The following is a 26212-nucleotide window of genomic DNA, read 5'->3' on the forward strand; positions in this document are numbered from 1 at the left end:
CTCTTTTTTCTTTTTTTAATTTTTATTTTTGGCCTTGCTTCGAGCCTTGCAGGATCCTAGCTCCCCAGCCAGGGATCGAACCGGGGCCCCAGGGTTCTTGATGGTCACTTTATCCCAGAGGTTGCCAGAGCTGGAAGGGCTCAGCCAGGCTTCCCTAGAGGGCTTAGGAAAGAGCCACAACCAGGACCTGCAACCTGCCTCCTGCATCCAGGATTTCCCACCCCACGGGCCGTTCCCAGCCTTGACAGTGGTCAAGCTAAGCCACTCCTGTGCTGGGATACAAGTATGTTCCCATCAGGGCTCTTTCTCTTGTCTACTGTTTTCCAAAACACATTCCCATGCGTTGATGATTTTTCATAGACTGATCAATGCTAGTCCTAGAGAGGATAATGAAAGACAAATGAGGATATTAACAAATGTATGTGCAATCTAGAAAATTGGTACAGATGAACCTATTTGCAGGGCAGGAATAGAGACACAGATGTAGAGAACTGGACGTTTCGGGGGGTGGGAAGGGGGAGTGGGATGAATTGAGAGATTAGGATTAACATACATACACGACCATGTATAAAACAGATAGCTAGTGGGAACCTGCTGTATAGCACAGGGAGCTCAGCTCGGTGCTCTGTGATGACCTAGATGGGCAGAATGGGGGGTAGTGGGAGGTCCAAGAGGGAGGGGATATATGCATACGTATAGCTGATTCACTTTATTGTACCGCAGAAACTAACACAATATTGCAAAGCATCTCTACTCCAATAAAAATAACATTTAAAAAATATGAGGGCGTTTCCTGGCTGGTGGGCATATCACAAAAGCAAATGGAAAGTAACCGCAGAGCAGGGATTCTGGTACCACCCAGAAAATGGGAATCCTGGCAGCTCTGATCAGGAATGGGGAAATCGGTCCCTCGAATGAGGAATGCAGCGGCAGAGGGACCCTGGGAAAGTCCGGGGTGGGGGTTGTGTGTCTCCCTGGCACTTATAGCTGGGTCTGCAAGCCAGGACTGACTTGTGTCCAACAACGTGTGTCAGGCGTGGTTCCACCTGTTACCAGGTATTTGCCAGGGAACTTCACCACTCCAAGTGTTGTCCATCAGTTTTGTGAAACTTACTTTGAAAGTGGTTGTGAAATTTACTTTAAGACACCTAACTCACACTGTGGCTGTGAGTCAGGAAAAGAGTGATTAGACACATTGCTATAAATCGTCTGGGAGTACTGCAGGAAGAGGTTGAAGAAGTAACGCTCACGTGTGACGAGGTGGCCGAGTGGTTAAGGCGATGGACTGCTAATCCATTGTGCTCTGCACGCATGGGTTCAAATCCCATCCTCGTCGGCTGGCTGAGCTTGTGAAGAGTGAATGCTCCTCCTTTTCGGTGAGTTAATTCTTTACTCATCACTCAGCTGAGTAATTCCTTCTAATTCCCCTTTTCTCTGCTTCCTCAGTAACATTTGTCGTGGCTGTGAACTTAATTTGTTAACTGATATACTTGATTCATGTTTCATTCTCCCACCAATTTTTCATTCCATTATAAGTTTTGCTGAGCAGGGATTCCCCATTGAGGAAATAATTAAAGAATTAATTGAGGACCATAGAAAAACATTGCCTAATAAATTTAGAGGAGCTGATAAAATGATCTATAGAGAAATGTACACAAATTTATGGGTTATTTAAGGCATTATCCTGCTAATTTTTCTCTATGCAGTTTTTATCTCTATTTTCTTTCATAGTAATTTTATTTTTTATTTATTCACTTTTATTGGAGTGTAGTTGCTTTAAAATGTGTTAGTTTCTGCTGTGCAGCAAAGTGAATCAGTTATATGTATACATATATCCACTCTTTTTTAGATTTCCTTCCCATTTAGGTCACCAGAGAGCACTGAGTAGAGTTCCCTGTGCTATACAGTAGATTCTCATTAGTTACCTATTTTATAAATAGTCAATCCCAATCTCCCAGTTCATCCCACTCCTCCTTCCCCCTTGGTAAATGCTAGAGAGGGTGTGGAGAAAAGGGAACCCACCTAACTGTTGGTGGGAATGTAAATTGGTGCAGCCACTATGGAGAACGCTATGGAGGTTCCTTAAAAAACTAAAAATAGAGCTACCATATGATCCAGCAATCACACTCCTGGGCATATACATGGAGAAAAGCAGAATTTGAAAGGATGCATGCACCCTGATGTTCATTGCAGCGCTATTTACGGTAGCCAGGACATGGAAGCAGCCTAAGTGTCCATCAACAGAGGAATGGATAAAGAAGATGTGGTACATATGTTCAATGGGATATTACTCAGCCAGAAAAAGGAACGAAATAGTGCCATTTACAGAGACATGGATGAACCTAGAGATTGTCATACAGAGTGAAGTAAGTCAGAAAGAGAAAAACAAATATTGTACAATATCACTTACACGTGGAGTCTAGAAAAATGGTGCAGACGAACATATTTGCAAAGCAGAAATAGCCACAGATGTAGAGAACAAACTTATCCTTTATGTTCTTTAAATGTATGCATTCCTCAGGATTTAGTCTAAGCCCTTTCTGTTCTCACTCTGTGGTCTCCATGTGTGAGCTTTGCGCCTGCAATATCTTTAACTAGCTTACAACACTTTCTCAATTTACAAAATTCTTTGTTCTATTGCTTTCTAGCAACTCCACTTATATGCCCTACAGGGACAGCAGTCTCACCACGAAGAGCAGTGGACCCATCCCCTACTGTCAGTTTGCCCTCCTACGCTCCTGAGCACAGTAACTCCTTGTTCACAGGTCCCCTGCCTCTCCTTTGTGTGAGCAAACTCACCTACAAACTCGTTAGTTTGCTAGACTTGGCCTTGCAGGGAGTGACCTCTCCACATCTTTTCATCCGTACCCCTTCTTCTTAAACCCGAGCTATAGTGGGTTACTTAAACCCCATGCGACTACAACACAGGGGCAGAGATATGCTCTAGGTGCCTCTGAAACCGAAAGAGGACACTTAGGACGATGTTCATCGTCAGAGGAATCATCTGACTTGTTTCGAGAATGCCCTACATGCAGGGGCAGTTTGAAGCCTGTGTCCCTGGAGCAATGTGGAAACACTGACTACAACATTCTCATTTACATTCTTGGGCTTAGGAGCTCGAGGTCTTCCATGGTCTTCAGCAAAGTCTCTTTGCCATGCAAATAACAGGCGTGGACATCATTGGGAGCCATTATTCTGCCAATCACAGGTGCCAAAGTTAGAATTGTGTGGAAAGAAAACCAAGTACCTTCTACACTCCAGCACTCTTGTCTGTTGTCGCCAAGCATCTGTTGGGGAATTCCTACAAAGCCTGCGGTGGGTCTCAGCATCTTGTCACTCCTGCCTGGGATGGTTTCACACGTTTGTTCTCTCCCGTCAACCCACATCCTTGGAGTAAGGTTCTTCCTCTTGAACTGACTACACCGTGGCTGACTTATACCCCATCTCCTTAGATTGCTTACTCCCTGACATAGGCTTATCGTATTATGCATCCCTAACAGTCAGCCAAGTTCCCTGAGACTTGTTAACTAGCATCTGGCCCCTCAGACTAATAAGGAAGTGCCGACCAATTGTGATTTTAATCAACGTTCACCCACTCTTGTGTCAGCTCTCCTCTGTAACACTTTATACACCTCTCTTTCTTCTCTCCTTCCCTCCCTCCCTCCTTCTTTCTTTCTTCCTTCCTTCCTTCCTTCCTTCCTTCCTTCCTTCCTTCCTTCCTTCCTTCCTTCCTTTCTTTCTTTCTTTCTTTCTTTCTTTCTTTCTTTCTTTCTTTCTTTCTTTCTTTCTTTCTTTCTTTCTTTCTTTCTTTCTTTCTGTCTATTAAGAATGATACAAAGCTAACTGGAATCCGACAAAATAAAAAAAAATATTTATCCTAAGCAGTGTCATAACTGAGATATACTCTCTAGAACAGGGGGTAGAAACAGTGTTATAGAGCTAGATAAAGAACATACAAGTCATCTAGTGCCAATTCTTACCTGTTCTCAATTTATACACATGTAGTTTTGTTCCTATTTACTTCTGAAAATATTGACCTCTAGAACACCACATAAAATAATGAATTTAACTCTTCATTTTACTGCTTTATAAATTATCTTCCTCTCTTTCTGAAACACCATCCTCTGCTGTTTGTCTTCTCAAAAATATTGTGAGAATCTAACAACTTTCACACCACCTTCGCTGAGACCACCCACAATACCATCATTTTCCCTTGGGTTTTTGAGGGTTTTTACTCTACCTCTTGATAGGTATCCCTGCTTCCTGCCTTGATCCATGGCTCCCCATCCACACTCTAACCTCAGGAAGTCAGAGAGTTGCTTTTCAAATCAAAATCAAATTACAGTCCTATCACTCATGCTTAAAATCTTCCAAAACTTTCCACCTCTCTCAGGGAAAAGGCTACCGTACTTACAGCGATAACAGACGTAAGTGATCTGCTGGACATTCTCAATGTCTACCTTCAGTGGCTGTAAATCTCCCCTCCATCACTCTAGCCCAGCTCTGTGGCTTCTTTGCTCTTCTTTCAATACCCCAGGTATCCTCCTGTCTTACCACTGCTGTTCCCTCTGCCTGGAAATGTTTTCCTTTTTGTCCAGTTGTCTTGTCTCTTCACCTCCATCAGGTCTCTGCTCTGATGTCACACTGTAACCGAGGACCTTCCTGAGTGCTCTATTTTAAGTGAATCTTCCTCCTTGATCCCATATTCCTTGTCCTCACTCATTTTTTTTTTCTCCAGGTCGCTCATCATTTTCTGGCATCCAATTTGCTTTATTTAGATGAGAATAAATATTTTTTTACTTACTTTATTTACTTACCATATAAACTTAACAAACTCCATGAGGGTATAAATTCTATTCCACTCAATATCCCCAGACACCAGAAAAGTGTCTGCCCGTGAGAGGTGCTCCATAAATCTATTTTCAATTAATAAATGAATAAATGAATGAAAAGCGTTCTACCTGTTTGATCCCTTCTCAGCATCACCATCATCCTCTCCCACCAGGACATTCTTCTCTATTTCTTTTCTCTGGTCCTTCCCTAGGATTCCAAGCCGTGGCCTTTTTTTCTCACTTCATTCCTTCCCCTCTGTGGTTTCATCTATTCACAGGTGCCAGGGCATCCGAACTGCTCTCTCTTACTTCAGCTTCAGGACCCTGCATTCGTCTTCCACACCACTGACATGGTGTTCTTTCCAAAACAGTGATCTTTTCAGATCATTCTGTTTAAATCACTCTCATTGTTTCCTATTTCCTAGATTAAATGATACACATAACTTATTCTCCCCTATAAACCGTCCTTTACAGTGTGGATGCCTCTGAATTTTCTAAACTCATGTAACCCCCCCCCCCAGTTTAATCAATAGTATCCTTTACCAACATGGAATTCCAAATTCATATTTTGCTATCACTGACCTCAACATCTCTACAGAATTTGCAGTATTAGAAAATAAACATTTTTGACTATAACAAAACTGGATATTTTTGTAAGAAAAAGAATCTTTACAATTAAGTAAAGAATATCAAGTCTTTTTTTTTTTTTTTTTCAATTGGGGTATAGTTGCTTTACAATGTTGTGTTAGTTTCTGCTGTACAACGAACTGAATCAGCTATATGTACACATTTATCCCCTCCCTCTTGGACTTTCCTCCCACCCACCAAGGTCACCACAGAGCACGGAGCTGAGCTCCCTGTGCTGTACAGCAGGTTACCATTAGCCATCTATTTTACACATGGTAGTGTATGTATGTCAATCCCAATCTCCCAATTCATCCCTCCCCCACTTCCCTCTCTGTGTCCACATGTCCATTTTCTGTGTCTGTGTCTCTATTCCTGCCCTGCAAATTGGTTCATCTGTATCATTTTTCTAGATTCCACATATATGCGTTAATATACAATATTTGTTTTCCTCTTTCTGACTGACTTCACTCTGTATGACAGACTCTAGGTCCATCCACATCTTTACCAATGACCCCATTTCATTCCTTATATAGCTGAGTAATAGCAAGTCTTTTCTTGTAAGTCCTTTTAAAAAATTTTGTGCATCTATACCTTATATTTTGTGGCCATGGTATTTATCACACTATACTGAAGAGCCAATGTATATGTGTGTGCGTGTTATCAGTTCAAACTGTGAATAAATTCTGGTCAAGAGCCTTTTCTTATGATACATTCTCAGTACTTATCACTGTACATATGAAAGTAACCCTATGAATAAGCAAGTGCTATATAACAATCTATCATAACATGTCCTATTTTGATGTATTTAGAAGCAATGAAATTCAAGAGCTATCAATTAATTACATTATAGCAACATAGACTTGTTACATATTGTGGCACAAGCTAGTGTTTTCATATAATTACAGTATATTTCCTCTTGAGTACAACTTACTTGTGCTGAATATGTTCATAGCTCTCATTTATTTGATGAATTTTATAATTGTTGTGTAAGACAGAGACTAAGTGCTTAAAAAATGTATACGCTCATTTTAAATTACATATTCATGTTAGAAAATAATAAAGGTACATACAAAATACCAAAGGCAGCTACATTTCTATCATCCTGAGACACTAAATATTAATACCTGTATGTATATTTTCCAGTCTCATTTTCAGTCATATTGAGCACAGTATGACTTTTAAACTTTGTAAAACATTGTTGCTTATAGCCTGAAATATACAGGATAGCCCATTCTCAAGGCTCTGACTTTTAAGGGTGTAACACTCTTCCATTCATATAGAGAAAAAAAGTTGCAGAGCAGAGAATAACATTTGTTTTGTTGGAGGTTTATAGGAACATGGGGGCCTGACCTTCGTGAACAGCTGCAAGAATGAAGGAATCCAGTACCAAGAAGTTTGCAACAACTAACCTCGCCCCTCCCTCACCTTGCCTTTAAAAGTGCTTTGCTAAAACCCTTCAAGAAGTTTGAGGCTTTTTGGACTCCATCCACCTGTGTCCTTGCATGGCCCTGCAATTAACCTTTCTGTGCTCCAAACTCTGATGTTTAGGTTTGTTTGGCTTCACTGTGCCTCAGGCACAGGAACTTTCATTCGGTAACAATAGGACTTGGGAAGAGTGTTAAGGAATAATCAACACATGAATAGATGAAAAGGAGAGAGTGTGTCAGGTCCAGCTGCCCGGCAGTTTCACATGTGAAGTATGTTGTTGTGTTTAGGGATGTGTGAAGTTATCAACACCAAGCATATATTGTATGTCATGTCTTTAATTTTTGTTTTAAATAACATACAGCTTTTTTTTTTTAACATCTTTATTGGAGTATAACTGCTTTACAATGGTGTGTTAGTTTCTGCTTTATAACAAAGTGAATCAGCCATACATATACATATATCCTCATATCCCCTCTCTCTTGCATCTCCCTCCTTTCCTCCCTCCCACCCCGCTAGGTGGTCACAAAGCACCGAGCTGATCTCCCTGTGCTATGCGGCTGCTTCCCACTAGCTATCTATTTTACAATTGGTAGTGTATATATGTCCATGCCACTCTCTCACTTCGTCCCAGCTTACCCTTTCCCCTCCCCGTGTCCTCAAGTCCATTCTTCTCTAGTAGGTCTGTGTCTTTATTCCCATCCTGCCCCTAGGTTCTTCATGATCTTTTTTTTTTTTTTTTAGATTCCATATATGTGTTAGCATACGATATTTGTTTTTCTCTTTCTGACTTACTTCACTCTGAACATACAGCTTCTTGTTCTCAGAAGACCTGTTCATTTTCATTGAAAACGCCACAACTCCACTAAACATGAGTTTTCTCATCCTTATCTCACACTTTTCTTCCCTGTATCTTTATGTGTTACCACTTTCCCCCTGTTTCAGAGGCAGAGTTTTGCATGTTCATTACTCCACTCGTTACTCCACCTCAGGCTTTGAACCCTTTCTCTCTTGCCTCTGTCATGACCTCCTTCTTCAAGCATTCAGCAGTGCCAGTTTTTCTTCAGTGTTGACCTTTTCTCTCCTACATATGTTTCTTTCAAGCAGGCATAAGTCTTTTTAACCTTGATAAATCCAAACTGGATTCAAAGCACAGAATTGCTATTTCCAGCTCACGACTAGCTGTCGTGAGTTGACTAGCTGTCACTCAGTAACAGCCTAAAATCTGGATCCTTAAGCCAAAGATACTATTTTTTGAACAAATATTATCAGGTTTCCTGTATAAAAGAAAAACTGTAATAGGGAAGAATAAACCTGACTCCATATTGGATCTGCTTCTTTTACTTTAACCTTTATGTTCTCTTGTTTTTACTACAAGTTAGTCACTTATAGGATGTAGCCTATAAGCTTAGGGTGTACATAATGTCCCATCTCTGGGAACCCTGCCTCCCAGGTAATGAGCATTAAGCTAAACATCTTTGTTTAGCTCACGGGAAACATCCTGACCAGGCCCACCTGTGAATGACTGCAGGAAGGAAGAAATGAACACATGCCCTCCGGAGTCTGGCCGGAACCAGGAAATATTTACAACAACTTGTTGCTTTTCTTTACTTTACCTCCTCACCTCCCCCTCTTTGCTCTATAAGAGAAACTAGCATCCAAACCCGGGCAAGATGGCTCTTTGGGACACTAGTCTACCATCCTTTCAGTCTGCTGGCTTTCTGAATAAAGTTGATATTCTTTGTCCCAATGAATTCTCCCTCCATGTATTGGCCTGTTGTGCAGCAAGCAGTAGGGGCTTGGACTCAGTAACAAAATCCCACCCAGGAAACTGCCTTTAGAATGGGAAACATTTGGGAATGGTATGTATGTTGTTGCCATCTTCCAGGGGTGTATATCATTACACCATTTGGGAGGGACAGGACAAGACAAAATATTTGTTTTATGCTGGCAAAGTTAGCTTCTCAGCTCTTTTCTAGCAAGCATGGTGGTATACTCTAGGTCAGATATAATGCTATCTTCAGATTCCAGAGGCTTATTTTTTGAATAGTTTTTTTAGCCACAAGATCATTGAACTCCACTTGGTCTTTAATTCCTTGATATCTGCCTTCTTTGACAGGGGTCAACCTATGTCTTCTCAATTGGTTTCCACAACGCTGCGCCATCCTGGTTTTCCTCTGGTGACTCAGAACTCCTCTAATCCTTAAATGTCTTTATATTTTTCATGCTATAAAATCAATTTTTTAACCTCTACTTTTTCCATCTTCTTATTCAGTAAATTAGTCTGTTCCCAGGAATAGTGCCCCCTCTGTATAAATAAATCTCAAATCCTCTTCTAATCTTAACTTTATACTAATTTCACATCTTTCTTATTACATACTCTACAGTTTATTTTGGATGTTACTCTATTAAACATAATTAGGGTTCCCATATAATTTATCATCCAAACCATGACATTTTTGAGAAAGAGAATAGTTTAATTAAGCCTTGCTTAATTATTAAGACTTATGTAATTATATCTGGATGACAGATGTAAACTGGACTGACCCAGGAACCCTGGACATATGGTCAACCTACCTAAAATTCATCAGTGTCCCCACCAGCCAGCCTGCCTTCTGAGTCCTACATTGTTCCTGCTTCCAGTTGCAGCAGTCTACTTGATTATGCAGATAACAGTCATGAGAAAACAAAATGACCACCCCTCCCCCCAAAATAAACTGCTGAATTAGAAGTATAAACAAATGAATATTTTGAAAAAGACATTTGATTCCTTCTTTGAAGACAATATGCGCACCACAGCTGTACACCACACAAATCCAAGGATGCCAGAGTTGTACGTGATAAAATGTTCTCTCTGATATCATGAGTGCTCTGCTAAATAAGTATGTTTATTTCAGAAAGCATGATGGAATAGTATAAACTGAGGATCCATCGAAAATATTGCTATAAAAGCAATCACATGTTCTGTCAAAAAAATGAATATTTAGCAATTCTAAAAACAGGAGCATCCCAACATAAAGACAAATGTATTTTGCTGTAACTATTTCAAATCATTTTGTTCTCTAGTTTTGAAGTAATGTGTTTTGGTAGTGAAGGAATGGTAACAGAACACTAGCAAGTAGAGTGAGAGCACCAAATCTAATTTTAGAGCTGGAATTTAATTTTCCTGGTAGTTCATGTACACATGAGTTGGTATGTTGCAAGAAAAATCAATGGTGCATTTGGAAACTGCATTTCAATTGAAAAAAAGAAGGTCATAACCTGGATGGCAAGATTTACAGTAACCAGGATTAAGTACTAAGGTTAGTTTTCAATTTTTCCATGGGCTTAGTGAATAGGAATCTTTAAATGGTAGTAAGAATATTGCTTCTTGGTAGGAATATTACATCTGATTACATATGCTTCCATGAACAAGTAGATCAGAAATTTAATGCTTCAGTTGATACAAATTATAGTAGCAGCACATTCTTCTTGTCACTAAATCCTAAAAATAAATAATTTCTTTAAATAAATAAAGGGAATTTGTTAAAATACTGTCACTACATTGCTTTTAGCAAGTCAGTCAGTTTTGGCTGAAGGCTACTTCTGTACATTTTTTGGTGATACTTTTAAAAAAGTGTGGCTATGAACGCTTTATGTTTTCTCATAATACTTTGTATAATCCATAGATGACAGTTATAGAAGAACTAGGCAGAAATTAAGACCAATAATTATTTTAATTCACCTCTATTCATGAATACTTAAGAACCTACTATCAAAATATGACTTGAGTTACCTTTTTTCTTTTTCACAGAAAAAAAATATCAAAATTTAAAGAGCAAAGCTGGCATATTCTATAATAAATAATTAATGTCATTTGATCCTTTAACTTTGATTGATTATTCTAGTTAATTATAATTATACCTTGTAAAATTAGTTCTTTAATCTTTCCTAGAGTGTTGTATATTAGTGGGTGTCTAAAATTGTTCTATTTGTTCTCTAGAATTTTGAGTACTACAATTTTTCGTTGGGGTAAAAGTTACATAATATAAAATTAACTATTTTGAAGTGAACAATTCGGTGGCATTTAGTACATTCCCAATGTTGTGCAACCACCACTTCTGTGTAGTTCAAAATTTTTACATAATTCTAAAAGTTAACCCCATACCCAATAAATAGTTGCTTTCCATTCCTCCTCCCCCTAAACTCTGACAACCACCAATTTGTTTTCTGTTTCTACAAATTTACCTATTCTAGATATTTCACATAAATGGAATCGTGCAGTATGTGATTTTGCATATGGCTTTGTCTACTTAGTACGTTTTTGAGGTTAATCCATGTTGTAGTATACATTGGAATTTTATTTCTTTTTATGGCTGAATAAATTTTATTGTATGGAGATACCTTTTTTTTTTTTTTTTTTTTTTTAGTTCATTCATCCACTGAAGGGCATCTATGTTGTTTCCACTTTTTGGCTACTGTGAAAACTGCCATTCATGTGTGATTATCTGTGAACATTCATGGAGGAGTATTTGAGTACCTGTTTTCAGTTCTTTTGGGTTGAGTACTACTTTTACCAGGTCATGCTGTATGACCAACCATCCAGGTTTGCCGGGGACTATGGGGTTTTTCAGGGCTAAAGCAAAAACCAGTGCGTAGACACACCAGAGCAGTCAAACTGGGGAAGTCTTTATGGATCTTCCAAAATGGAATTAAGTATAATATCCAGAAATAATACCCTGATTTCTACTATTGATAAGCTGCATTTCATCACAGCTTGCCTTGCACTAGACCATGAGCCTCTGGAATCCATTTATGTTGGAGACTTAAAGCATCTAGCACACTGGTCAATAACAATTTTGGGCTTAAATTTGCAGTAAGCTTAAATGAAATTCTTAAAAAAGTATTTGAGAAGGAATTTGTTGGTTAATAACATGTACTACTTTAGAGCCATACTGCCTAGGTTCAACTCCCAGGTCAGTAAGTTATTGGCCCAGAGTAAGTGCACTGGAAATGTCTTTATTATTAAAGATTAAAGTATTTACATTGATGGAAAAGGGACAGCAAGAATAAGGAAAACATCTTTTCACATACACTTATTTCATATATTTTTTCATATTTATCTTTTATTCCTACTTTTTTCCACAACTACATAAATAAGTGAAACTTTAAAGCATTTTCCCCCCTGAGATCACATGAAGCGTATTAAAAGTTGTAGTTTTCCACAATCTATGCTTAATCACTTAACATGTATATTTTTTCTTGAGAATGCCAATTTTTCTAATACAGAAGGAAATGGGCAAAGGCCATCAATGTAATGATTAAAACCAATCATTGATGGGCATTTAGAAGCCTAACTAAGTAAAACAGACACAAGTCAGTAACCTAGATTTGAAAGGCATTTGATCTGTTTAATGATTCTTTAAGATCACCCATCCTTATCAGACTTGTGGTCTGTAAATAAGACAATTCACTCAATGCTTAATTCATCTTCCTTATGCAGGTCTAAGCCCCAGCTGGGTTGACAGGCCTTGCGTTAGGTTGAAAAAGTGATGTCTCAGACGGTCTCCTAATTTGGAAATATATCTCTGTGCTAGGAGAGGACACAAGACTGTAGAATCAATGGCAGACTTATAGTTTTGAACATATCACATCTAGAAGGATGATCTTGTAACTTAAAAGTACTACACACTGTTGAAATTTCTCTGTCTTGATTTTAAAATACTCAGGATCTAGAAGCCTATGATTGATAGTTCAAAAATTTCCTTATGTCTATTTTTATTTTCTGTATCAGTAGTGGTAGAAACACTGAAGAACCAAAACACTGCCCTCACACAGGTGTCCTCACCTAACCATAGGTCCTCTGTGTCTTCCAGAAAGATCTACTTTTGCCGTGTGTGTGTGTGTGTGTGTGTGTGTGTGTGCGCACGCGTGTTGTAGAGGCCTTAATGCATTCAGTGTAGTAAAACCTAAAAAACTTGAGAGTCTGAAACAGAGATTATAAATTGGATTTATATTCAGTGTGTTAAGAACAGTTGCCGTCCCATTGTTAATTGAGAGCAAGACCAATATTCAGTCTTTTTTGTTCTTTGTATCCCAGGATAAAAAAGTAATTTCTCCTGACATCAGCCTTTATTTAATTTTTATCTCACTGTTGCACAATGTATTGCTGAACTATTAATCTTTAAAAGTACTGAGAGCTTGTTTTATTTGTGGATGACTAGAAAAGTCCCAGAAACTACATTAAAAAATGAAATGGCTTGACCACTTGCACCAATTCTTATAAAAAAAAAAAAAGGATTCATCTCAGTTTGCAATTCAAGTGCCAGGTTTCAGGGCATTACATTTTGAGTTGCTGAAATAGAAGTGCTCAAAAACCAGTGTTTGGAAGGGAAGCCCAGCACCTTTAAACCACAGTGCCATGATGCATGGCACTGTAATCAAGAAACAATTCTTGATACACATTTCCAGAGGGATTCTTTCATATTATATGGTTCGCTCAGGAGGAGATAAAAGATACTTCTCACAAACAAAATGCTAGTGAAGAAATGTGTTTTACATGATTTGTAATTACTAATAGTATTCAGCTGGCTGCCCCAGATGAATCTTTGAAATAAAACCAGTTTTTATAACACATGATTCAAACACTCTATCAGATCAGCACACAGCCACGGAAGGTTATGGCAACTTTTAAAATATGAAGACTATTTTATGAAAAATAAACTACTTGTTATGATATTTCATTTTGTTTTCATCTTAGAAATTAATATATATATAATTCTGCAGAAATATTCATCATGTGATTACATGGGGTCAAAAAAGTTTATTTTTATGAGTAATTTTACCAACTTTTCTTGTTCTAATTTGGCTATAATAAGTTGATATTTCAGATCTGGTTCTGAAAATCCTAACCCTAGAGTCCAGTTCTCACATACTTCTGCACAATAAGCTTAAATGAGTTAAGAAATATGCTTACTTTATTTTTGTGGGTTTAATTTCTGAATATGTTTACTACAAATTCATTTTCTCTCCCACTAGCATTTAATTTACAGAAAGTTTACTGTGTCTCACCTCTTTTCTGTTTTAATACCTCGAATAGAGCAGTAACATCATAGACCCTTATAAATATGGAGAGAATGATTAAATTAATTTTAATTTATCAAGGTTAACTATGTTGATTGCAAATAACACATCTTACAGCATTTTTTCTAGTTGTGTTTGCTCTCCCACATTCTTCAAAGACTATTCCTCACTTAACCAGTGGACTTTCCTTTTGCTTTCTAAACTCTCTGGCGATATCTTTTTATCACATTTCACAGAGAAAATAAAACCTTTTAAAAGTGAATCCTGTTATCTCCCCTCTACCAAATAAACAAATTCTCTGCATCTATACCCTTTCTTTCCTTTTCTCTGGGTATAATTTAAAGGTATGCCATCTCTCTCTGAAATGCCAGCGCCTCTCTGGGTCTTCTAGATTTTCTTACAAATTGATTTCTTAGGGACCTGAATTCTATTGGGAATCTATCTCTCCTCAATCTTTAGCTGCTTCTTTATTAAGATCCCCAGTATCATTTTTAGGTACATTTTCGTAACTTCAGTAATAGAAAAGCAAACCAAAAAGAGAGAAAACAAATCTCTAATAGCAAATCCCTCTCTAGCTAGCACCTAATTTTTCTACATGATTCTTCAACCACAATCCAGATAGCCAAACAGTTTGAAAACCAAAAGTTTTATTTTTTACATTTCATTTAACTGGTCAAAACCTTATTGGACTTTAACTTACAAGAGGCTATGTATAGTCTTATGCAACTTAGCATGAATACTCATACATTCATATTCATATGACTCCAGAAAAGTCAATGAAAATTTTAATATAATACTTGATTTTGGAGTGCTGTTAAGAAGTCATGGGGGTGTCACTTATATACAATAGGTGTCTCTCTACCTTTTTATGTATTTGTTTATTTATTAAACAAATGTATATTTATTAAATTTACTTATTTATTACATTTATTATTTATTAAATAAATTTATTTATACATTTATTTATTTATTTATTTTTGGCTGCCTTGTGTCTTTGTTGCTGCGCATGGGCGTTTCTCTAGTTGCAGAGAGCGGGGGCTACTGTTTGTCCCGGTGCACGGGCTTCTCATTGTGGTGGCTTATCTTGTTGCGGAACACGGGCTCTAGGCACTCGGGCTCAGTAGTTGTGGCACGCGGGCTCAGTAGTTATGGCTCACGGACTCTAGAGCGCAGGCTCAGTAGTTGTGGCCCACGGGCTTAGTTGCTCCGCGGCATGTGGGATCTTCCCGGACCAGGGCTCGAACTCGTGTTCCCTGCCTTGGCAGGTGGATTCTTAATCACTGCGCCACCAGAGAAGCCCCATCTCTACCTTTTTAAAATGTGAAATATTCAGAATTCCGAACACACCTAAGCCCCGCATTTTCTCATAAGGGACTGTGGACCTGTCATTTCCTGCTTCACACACTGTTCCCTCTTTATTGACTGCAATTCACCATTCAGCTCACTCCAGCTTTCTCTATGGACGCTCTTCTTGCTAAGGTACCTAGTAATTTCCGTGTTGACAAATCCAATGACATTTTCTATTTCTTCCTTGACCTGTGAGCGCCATCTGACTCAGCTGATCATCCCCTGCTTCCTGAGATATTCTTTCTCTAAGTTTCCATGACTTCCTTCCTTGCCTTCCCCCAGTCCCGTGGATCCTTTACAGTCTACAAAACAGGCTTCTCCTCTACCCACAACCTTCTCCACTACCTCTGAAGGTTGGTGTTACTTATAATATTTTCTATACTTTTATCATTCTACACTCTTGAAACAGGAGCGTTTCATCCCCAATCATGCCTGTCAGATAGTGAATTCCACCTAAATGTATATATTTAAACTCTATACTTTTGTTGCTGTAAACCTACACAGCCAGCTCAGTATATAGTAGTCTCCCTTTGGATGTTATGTATCTCAAACTTTTCTTGCTTCAGATTTCACTCACATTTCTTCCCTGCATCCTCGCTTGACAAAACAAAGCAAAACTAAAACTACTTATCTCTCCAATCATTAATTTGAAAGTCTTTGTTAAGTACTTACTATAAGCCTAGTACTCTTCTTGGCACGGGGAATATATTAGTGTGAGAGATGATTGTGGTCTCTGTCTGCATGGAAAAGACCAGATTGCTAAATCATAAATTAAAATAAATTAAATACTTACACCTTACAACTTTTTATATGTGAGATGAAGGACAGTAAACAGGTCGCTGGGATAAGGCATATTTCTTGGTTTGGGTCCTTTTGATAGGGTGGGCTGGGAAGGCTTCTCCGAAGAGGTGACATTGATGCTGAGGTATGAAGGTGAGAAATATCTAATTAGGACCAGGGTGACAGTCAGGAGAAAGAAAGTGAAAAAGTCCTGAGTGGAATGACAGAAGGGAGAACATGATGATGAAAATAAGCTTCAGCTAGATGATAAAAGTAAAATTGTTGCATTTCGATTTAGCAATAGATTGCATGCTTTAAAATTATTTTATGCCATTTGGGGAGACACATTTAACAACCTTTTTCGATGATAGTTCAGAGTTGAGTTTCTTCCAGAAGTATTTTTTATGTGGTCCCCATTTGTTTCCTTGACTAACTTCCATGATATGTTATATTAGAATTTTCTATGAAAGAAGAATAAGTCGCCCTGACATTTGAAAACTCACTGAAAGGAGCAACTTAGAACTTTTGAGAACAAAAAATTTCTAACACCTCCTTTGAAAAAATGTTAAAGCATTACCAACTGTTTATTTTTAATTTATTCTTAGATTGGTGTGAACTAATTATTGTCTTCCTAGTCATAGCTCCAACTCCTTTCCTCACATTGAGTTGAAATACAGCAAGATGGCTCAAGTTACCATGCAAGTTTACAGTTTTAGGGACCCTAAGTGTTGGATAGGATTTGGTTGATTGCAGCATAGAGAAAAGTGCTGGAAAATATGAGAAAACTTTACTACTTTATACAAAACACAATTTACTTTCAATTCACAATAATGATAATTAATAACTTTCAATTTTTAATATTTACCATGTGCCAACACTGTACTAGTACTTCAAACATACTATGCTACTTAACCCTGATAACAGTCTTACAAACAAGGGACCTTCAATTTACAGATTTGCAAACAGATGGTAACTAGCTCGCCTGAGATCATACATGGTAAATCACAAAGCCAGGCTTCGAAGCCCCATCTTACTGATGATAGGTCTTAAATGTCATTGTTCATCACTCTTGCATGAGTTAGATATAAAAAGAACAGTGACCCAGATCAGGGTACATATGACCAAAAATTGAGTTCTTATTACCTTCGGGAGCACAATTTTATTTCTTGCTCAAAAATCTGTTATCTAAGTTGGACGAGGTTTGAAACATTGTGAGCATGGTAAGAGAACTCAGTAGAAGAACTGGTATCAGATTTTTATTTGACTGATTACATAATAATTATCCCTTACTCTTCTCATATAACTATACAATCCAAGAAATAATAACTTACTTAAACGGTAGAAGGGACAATAGACTTTTTAATCCTGAGTCATATACACATTTAATTATTAAAATAAAGGATATACTTTTTTCTTTCATAGAAAGTGATTCCAATGTGAACGCAACAAAATATATATAGATGTGAGTTATAGTTTTTACAGAGTATACAAATTAGATTCTTATATCTGATGTCATTTACCAGGTTTCTTAATTTCAGAACTGAGTCATTAATGATTTGAGACTCTAAATGCATTCACCACTACACCAGAGCAAAAAGAAGTGCAACTACCATCAACAGAAAGGTCAGAGATATTAATGTGCCTTTTTTAAACCTCTATTGTTCCTCACGTAGTTTTAATTGATAGTCTATGATGCTAAGAAGAGAGAATTTGTGGCCTGAATAGGAGAAAACATTCTTTGCAAAGCTGTGAATCACTTAAATCCAGTGTTCCATTTTTGACTTGCTGTGTAAGATAATGAAAAAAAATGTGAGTGAAGTGCAATAAAAAGCAATTCTGCATTGACCTTGTATAGTGTCTGGCACACTACGTGGAGTCAGTACTATATGCTCTTTTGATGATTGCTTTTGTATAGAAATGCTTTTACCTACCTTTGCATGTACCTAGGACCTTCTCAACTGGAATCAGAAACCAGCCTAAAAATTACTTTTTTAGCTAGGCCTTTCCCTACCCTTTTATGTTAAGGAGCTAAGACTATGCCTGTTATTTTCTGAAATGGCAGCACGAGTTGGCCACCTGGCACTTCCCAAATTTTCACCTACTAATTTTTTTGTTCACTTGTTTATTGTATGTTTCTTCCACTAGAATCTAAATCCATCACTTGCCATATAACAGGCTAGTAATGCGTATTTGCTAAATAAGTGCTGTTGGGTAATTATTTACTTGCACTGTATGTAGGCTACATGTGTCCTCAGACCCTTAGAATCTCATGGATAGGAAACAAACAGATACTCTGAAGCGAGTGTCTCCATTTTTATTTTTTTAAAGATTTTTTTGATGTGGACCATTTTTAAAGTCTTTATTGAATTTGTTACAATATTGCTTCTGTTTTATGTTTGGTTTCTTGGCCACAAGACATGTGGGATCTTAGCTCCCTGACCAGGGGTTGAACCTGCACCCTCTGCATTGGAAGGTGAAGTCTTAACCACTGGACCTCCAAGGATGTCACACAAATGTCACCATTTTTAAAGGGTCACTTTCTGTCTATTATTTCTGATATAAACCTGGCAGTTTTGGATGGTTCCAAAAGATGCTACTCTATGCTTCTTACTCACCAAAACAGCGGGTCATGTACGCTTAGCTTACCACTGGACTTTTAATTCTGTTTTTCAACAAAAGATTGATTGATCGATTTCATTGATGAGCTTACTCATGTTTCCACTATATTAACTATCTCTAGATGAACACATTTAAAATTGTTTCCAAGAATAGATCTTACAGTGTTAATAAATACTAAGGATAGTAGAAGAAACTAAAATTCCCAGTGAAATTCACAGAGAACAAGAAGGAGTTCCACTTGGATGAAATCCTCCAAAACCATTGTTAGCATAAAAGCAGAGTTCAGCAAGCTTAATTAAAGGAAAAAGGAAAGTTTTATTCCTTATTAAAGGAAAAAGGAAAGTTTCCTTAAATAAAGGAAAACTTTCCATACTAATGTCAGTTTACCCATGGGAAATAGATTTCACCAAAGAAATAGATTTCTTTATAGTCTAGGATACTCAGATGTGTGAATAAAACATTTCACATAGTTATATTTTAGAAAAGTCACTTTTTTTGTAAAAGTGATCTTTATGACAAGTTTGTCACAAAAAAATAAAGTTTATTTTACTCCAAAAAGCACTTTTTTACAGAATATTTTTGGTAAGAGAAAGTAACAAATGCACAGATTTGCATGTGAGGACTCCTCTGGCGAAGTATTTCCTTCCCTGATTGTCCTACAATGTTGACGAGAAAGCGTCCCTAAGTACTTTTCTCTACTTTGGCATATCTTTAAAGAGGTTGCCAAGTGCTGAAGAGAGATCTATTTATCCAAGCTTAATTGCATTTACTGTTTTAAAATTACAGAGCATCCAAACCACTTACCAGCATTCTTTTGTGTGATACTAATACTAGTGCCATAGAAACTGCAAAATGAAAAGGATGCTAAATGAAATAGTTTTACTATGCTCTTAGCCCTTCTCTGAAGCTGCTTAACTCAAATGTAATTTGTCCAAGAATCTTTTAATTATTTGAAAGGGTTTATCTAAAGGTGTGTAGTTGAATAGGTGTTTTTAAACTTAGAGAAAGCACAGTGTAAAAACTCAAAAGAATAATACCTCTCAACCTTGAGTGGAACTCATAGAATCTTCAAATTTTAGAGTATTAACTGTGTTTAACTGTTTGACCAGTAGGAAAGTAAAGTGTTGCATTGTTATATTAAAATCATACTGGATAATATTGAAATAATAAGATCATCAGTTTATTATGGGTCCAATTGAAGACATATATGTTTTGCACTGTGTAGCTCAAAACAAAAAATATAAAGTTTTAACAATAAAATAATTTTCATGATACTAAAAAAGGAATCAGTTTTAAAAGATTGTTTACTAGTTATTTTTGAATTGACCAGAATTGTAGATATTTTGTATGCAATATAGTCATAAGCATTACCCAATGGACATAAAATTATGCTTAAAAAGATCTAAATTATTCAGACAAAACTTCATCCAGGAATATACTTAAGTTTTATCTTCATTTCTGCAACATAAGATTGTACAGTTGGCAAATATCCAATTTTTGGCTTTTGATACTTTGCTACACAATAACAGTTTAAATTTATTTTCCAAAATATAGGCTTTAAAAATATCCTAGCTGCAATTGTTTAGATAACTAATGAATATGCTTAAAAATCTGAAAAATACCTTTGTGGTTCTTTTTTGTGTAAATAATTTAGACAAGTTGCGGGAAATAAATTAAAAGACTGGGAGGGGCTAATAGATATCTTGAAATGGATTATACAGAATGGTAGTCTGCAAACAACCCTAAATCTCTGGTCAGTTCTCAAGTCTTCCATTTCCTCAGCCGTGTAAATCAAACTAAAATGATTTCCTTGGATCCCAGTGTGGCAGTAGGGAAGATGAGAATGGATGCTTTGATGCTTCTGCAAAACTAGTATAGCATTTGTTCATTATCTAGCCCCTAGGATGTACAATTTACATCAGTGGCTATTAACTTGATCTCAGAGGATGTGTGAACATTCCCTAAGTTATTTGCAAAATATTCTGAGGAATAAGTAAGATGATTTTGGGGGTTAAGAATGGATATTTTTATCAGATTAATGAAAAGCGTCTATGATCCTCCAAAAAGTGCTGAAAACCACTGGGAGCTAAAAATAAATCACTTTAAAAATGAGAAAAGAGAACTTTTCTTCAGGAATTTAAATTATTTATTTATTTATTTTTGGCTGTGTTGGGTCTTCGTTTCTGGGCGAGGGCTTCCTCTAGTTGCGGCAAGCGGGGGCCACTCTTCATCGCGGTGCGCGGGCCTCTCACTGTCACGGCCTGTCTTGTTGCGGAGCACAGGCTCCAGACGCGCAGGCTCAGCAATTGTGGCTCACGGGCCCAGTCGCTCCGCGGCATGTGGGATCCTCCCAGACCAGGGCTCGAACCCGTGTCCCCTGCATTGGCAGGCAGATTCTCAACCACTGCGCCACCAGGGAAGCCCTCTTCAGGAATTTAAAAGCACGTTTTGTTTACCTGCTTACTTTTTTTTTTTTTTTTTAAGATTCTCTGTTCATAAACTCATGGAATTAAGGATCTGGAAGACATCAAGAAAAACTGCAATCAAATGTTCCAAAAAGTAAATAATAATTTTTCCTTTAAGTATTGGAAATTAAATCTAAGCATCTTTCTTTATAAATTAATTCAGTATTGCTTGTAGTCTCAGCATTTTCCCTTCCACTGACTAGTATATGATATTTTTTAATTTCCTTGAAAAAAATGTCTCTCACACTGTCTGTGCTGAAAGAATCGCTTAGTCTACTAACAAATTTCTATTCTCTGTAGGAAGTAAATTTATGTATTTTATCGCTCTTTGTAATAGTTTCAGCTTACCTTTAATTATCCACATTGCGCTCCTTTGGCACTTTTTAAAGTGAGGGATACTGTGGATATTAGATCATTTATAGAAAAATATTTCTATATGTTCACTGCCAACTTTAAAAGATGACCAAATTTGTTATTTATTTTTTTATTTAGTAAGTAATTTTAATAATAAATTTAATACATATTTATTTAAAATATTTCTTTGAATAGTTCATGCAAGTTTCATGTCATATGTTACATTCACATTTCATATTCTAACAAAAATTACTCAGAAGTATCTCTTGGTATTTTTATATTAACTGATCTCATTTCTACCTTTTTTTCTGACAATTCATTTTGTCTCCTGCTTTACTCATCCCTTTGCTAGCCAACTATGATCATTTGCCCTCTTTCTCTACTTCAACCCAGTTTGCCTTTTCGCTCTCCTGGACTCATTATATCTCTAAGTTACTTCTTTTGCTAATTGTAACATGTCTAATTTTCTCAATATTTAATTTCTCAAATTTATTTCTTTAACCATTTTTAATATAAACATTCAGTATTCTATCAATTTTTAACGATTCTATTGTCTCAGACTATACACAGAATCATCAAATTAACAATTACCAGATCTCTGAAAGGCATTTGTGGCATGTTTCATCAGGTTGGTCATATTTACTAGTCAAACACAATCAAATTAAATTATTAGACAGTATAAGTGGAGTCTTATTTGGACATGGTCAGCCTAAAAATGGATAGAGTCTGAGATCTAGGCTTGATGATAACAATCTATATTTAATTTTAAAAGAGAAATAATAACCTATTTACTATATTTCCTATGAAACAGGAATAAACATCTGGCAAAATGATGTTTTTAATACATAATAGCATTTCTACTGAAAATTAATTTAATGTTATTAACACATTTAAATAGTTTGGTTTTTTGTAATGTTCAATCTCATGCATATAGACATAACTGTAGAGTCTACATTTCACTTTTGCAAACATAAAGTAATTGATTTTAGAAATTTCTTCCTCCCTAAATTTTTGCTTCCTTTTATAGCCCATGCCCAGAGTTACAAGTGCTGGAAATAGCCAGTTCATCTTTCTTGTAGACCTTTCATTAAAATGCATAACTTACTTTGAAAGGATAGATTGCAATGGCCATTGCAAACTTGGCTAAGGACATGTGCTGATAAGGATATAACTTAGCAAAGTCACCAAATTAATACTTTACAAGAGGATTATAATGAGCAGCATTAATGTTCTAGAGTTTTATTAATTTACAAGAGGCTTTTTCATGTTTGGCAATACTCATGCAAGAAAAAATACTTTATCTAAATATTTTTTCATTTAGTTTAAAAAGAAATGCCGAAAGACATATGTAAACAGAAAAAAAGAGAGACATCAAATGGAATCATTATTCAAAAAAATCAGAGTTAGTCATGAGAGCCATCAAATTTCCTTTTATATAAAATTGGTTTTCCATTATCTCTGGCTTCATTGATCACTGTACAGGTGAGGTTATTGCTTTTTCAGTTTTGTTAATAAACCTATTAGTACATAAATAGCCTTCTGGCCTTTCCTAAACAAATGGAAAATAAAATCGTTTCATTATGCCCAGGGTTTCATGCACTCCTGGTCATAGAACTATCCCTAAAGAAATGGTTCTGTTTGCAAGAAAATGTTTGTCTTGAAGACTTTTCAAATTGGATTCTATATTTTTGTATTCTTTAGATTTTATAATTAGAAATGGAATATTATTTGAAGCCCTGCTATATATTATAAAAAATATTTAAAAATTATTAGAGGCAATTTCAAAAAAGGGTAAAACATGGGTACTGTCAAATTGCAAACCTACAAGGAAAAGAAATATGAGAATAGGTGTTTAGTGTCAAAGAAGGGTATTTCATTATATTGCAGGGATATTTCATAGGAGTTGAGTGTTTAATTTTTAAATGGCCTTCAGATCAAGAAAATAGGGAAGAACCTACTATAGGTCAGGCCTAATAACATGTGCTGGGAAATGAAAGATGAGTAACACTGCATCCCATTCATTTATTGATTCATACTCAGATAAGCCTAACTACTCCCCAACCAAGAAGGTACCTGTCACCTGCCTTAAAGCCCCAGAAGTATTCCTTACTCTTTACACACAGAAGGTAATTCCTTATTTTCCACAAATTGGTTTATTGGATTGTGTTGCTGTGTCAAATTGCTCTGGTTGAAACACTAGTCAGAAAGATGCCAAAGATGATTTTAACAGCAGTGATACTTATGTGCCTGCTTTGTGTACCATAACTGCATTATTAGAGCAGGCCAGAGTTAATTGAATATCCCTTTAACATACTGAATTTCGGAGGACTCAATGAAGCTGCAAGAAAGCAGGCAAGTTAAAAAGCAAGGAAGTGAAAAACCAGAGGTCTAAAGAATTGGCTCGATGGCTGATCTGCCATTTACTGTATGAGAAACATAGACTATTGGTTGGTTGGATAATAAAGTATAATGGAATAGGACAAGGGGATCATTTCAGTGAAGCAGTTCTATACTCCATACTTCAGTATGGGTAGTTTGAAAAGATTAGAGACAAATGATTCTTGTGAATTCCTTGAAAACAATGGACAATCCTCATCTCTACAACTCCAGCACTGAATTCAGTGCTTGGCAGATGAAGTGCACTAAAATTTTTGTTGATCGAATGAATTAATTTATTAATAAAAATGAATATATGTGGAATCTGAATTATGACACAAGTGAACTTATCTACAAAACAGAAACAGACTCACAGAGAACAGACTTGTGGTTGCCAAGGGGAAGGATGGATTGGGAGTTTGGGATTAGCAGATGCAAACTGTTATATACAGGATGGATAAACAACAAGGTCCTACTGTAGAGCACAGGGAACTATATTCAGTATCCTGTGATAAACCATGATGGAAAAGAATATGAAAAAGAATCACTTTGTTGTACACCAGAAATTAACACAACATTGTAAATCAACTGTACTTAAATAAAAATGAAAAAAATAAAACCCATTATCCAGAAGGTGAAAATTTTCCATTAAAATACAGTTCATTCTAAACATATTTATTGAGGAATCTTTGTATTAGATTACCTTATATAAAACTATATAAGTGACTTAAAACCAGTAAAATGCCTTGAAACATTTTAATCTTGTTTAAGATTATTGCATCCTAACTAAAAAGCTAAAACCTGAGTTACTTAGATCCTAAGTTACTTAGGATCTCATATAATATATTCAATGTGGAAATGGAAAGATGCAGAGTAAATAGTGACACATGCCTGATGTGGGTTATCTAAACATTCAGAGAGATTTTGCCAAACACATGTTTAAGGTTCCTATCTAGCATCAGAATTCATACAGATCACAATTTTCTCTACGAAATTTCTACAGAACTGTAGGGAAGGTCAAAGTCTTTCTTAGAAAAACTTAGGTGATGTACTTCCCAAAGTGAAGTATTGAACTCTTAAAAACTTGTCCAACAACATTCATTAGCATTTTATTAATGAAAAATTGAGAGCATAAAAAGGACATTACCAGCCCATGAAAATTCATAAACAGTTAAAATAACTGCTTTTAAAAGTACACAACTATTAAATATCATATATGCAATTGATAATAGAAAAATAATATATTATGGGTACATGAAAACCATGACGAATTTTGTTTGAAAATAATCTGAATATATTCTATTCACTTTCTGGCATATAGGATATTTTGCTTTTCATGTTTGTTGGTAAAAATGTTCACGTAACAATCACAACTGGGTAGCCTCCTGGTTGCCTTTCCCGGTTCTGGTATCTTCTTTGAAGAACTATTGTGTTTCTTTATGTACACACTTGATAAAGAGGAAGCTTAGCTATGTGCCATGTTCTATGATACCCATGCTCATATAATAAGAACTATACCATTTGCTATATATGAAGGAAAAAAATACCCTTTTCCACTTCTAAATATGAACTCTCAGTATTAAAGGTCAATGTTTTCTTAATTCATTTTTAGAATGCTTTCATAAACATTTCCCAACTTTCCTACTTTCCTGAAAGGTACTACCTCCTGAATTTAGGAGGGACATGATTCATTGAAATGGTAATTTACCAAATGTTCAGTTATTCTATTTACTTATCAATATTCCTTTTAGGATGCCTGTAGGAGATGCAGTGTCTCTTTTTCTAGTCCCAAGACACAGCAGGCAATTTATGCATAGTAACTATCTGTTACATTTCCCTAACACCTTCAATTTGCTTGTAAATAATAATTGTGTTTTAGTTGTAGGAATGTTTACCAGGAGATTAACAATTTGTAAAAGCCCTGCCATGGAGGATGTGAAATAATATAATTCAATTTGAAAACCTATAATTTCATATGATATAGTTTTACCACTCTTCTTAGTCAAGGTAGGATAAAGAAAACTTCCTGTCAGAGATGATTGGATAATGTGATACATTACCTGATTACCAAGTGATTCTGGGAAAACAACCCATTTCTCTATATTAATCTGACTTGTTTAGTGTTTTTTCCCCTCTCTGCATTCAGATGAGGTGCTTGGCACCAACCTAATTCTTTTTTATGTACATTGGCTGTTTTTTAAAGCACATTTTTTTTCTAAACTGCTTAAATAATGATGGTTTTGCAAAGTTCTGGATAGTTTTCCAAATGTCTTGAATTTTAATTTGGTGCATTTTCCTTCATGACAATATGCGTGGGTGGAAACA

The 26212-nt window shown here is 36.3% G+C and overlaps 1 non-coding gene across 1 annotated transcript; it reads left to right on the plus strand.

Moving 5' to 3' along the window:
- The first annotated feature begins 1254 nt into the window (after window positions 1–1254).
- On the plus strand, window positions 1255–1336 carry TRNAS-GCU (transfer RNA serine (anticodon GCU)). Its single transcript has one exon. It is a non-coding gene; the product is annotated as a tRNA-Ser (tRNA).
- Window positions 1337–26212: the final 24876 nt, after the last annotated feature.

The sequence above is a fragment of the Eschrichtius robustus genome, chromosome 4 (assembly GCF_028021215.1).
Source record: "Eschrichtius robustus isolate mEscRob2 chromosome 4, mEscRob2.pri, whole genome shotgun sequence".
Classification (NCBI taxonomy): Eukaryota; Metazoa; Chordata; class Mammalia; order Artiodactyla; family Eschrichtiidae; genus Eschrichtius; species Eschrichtius robustus.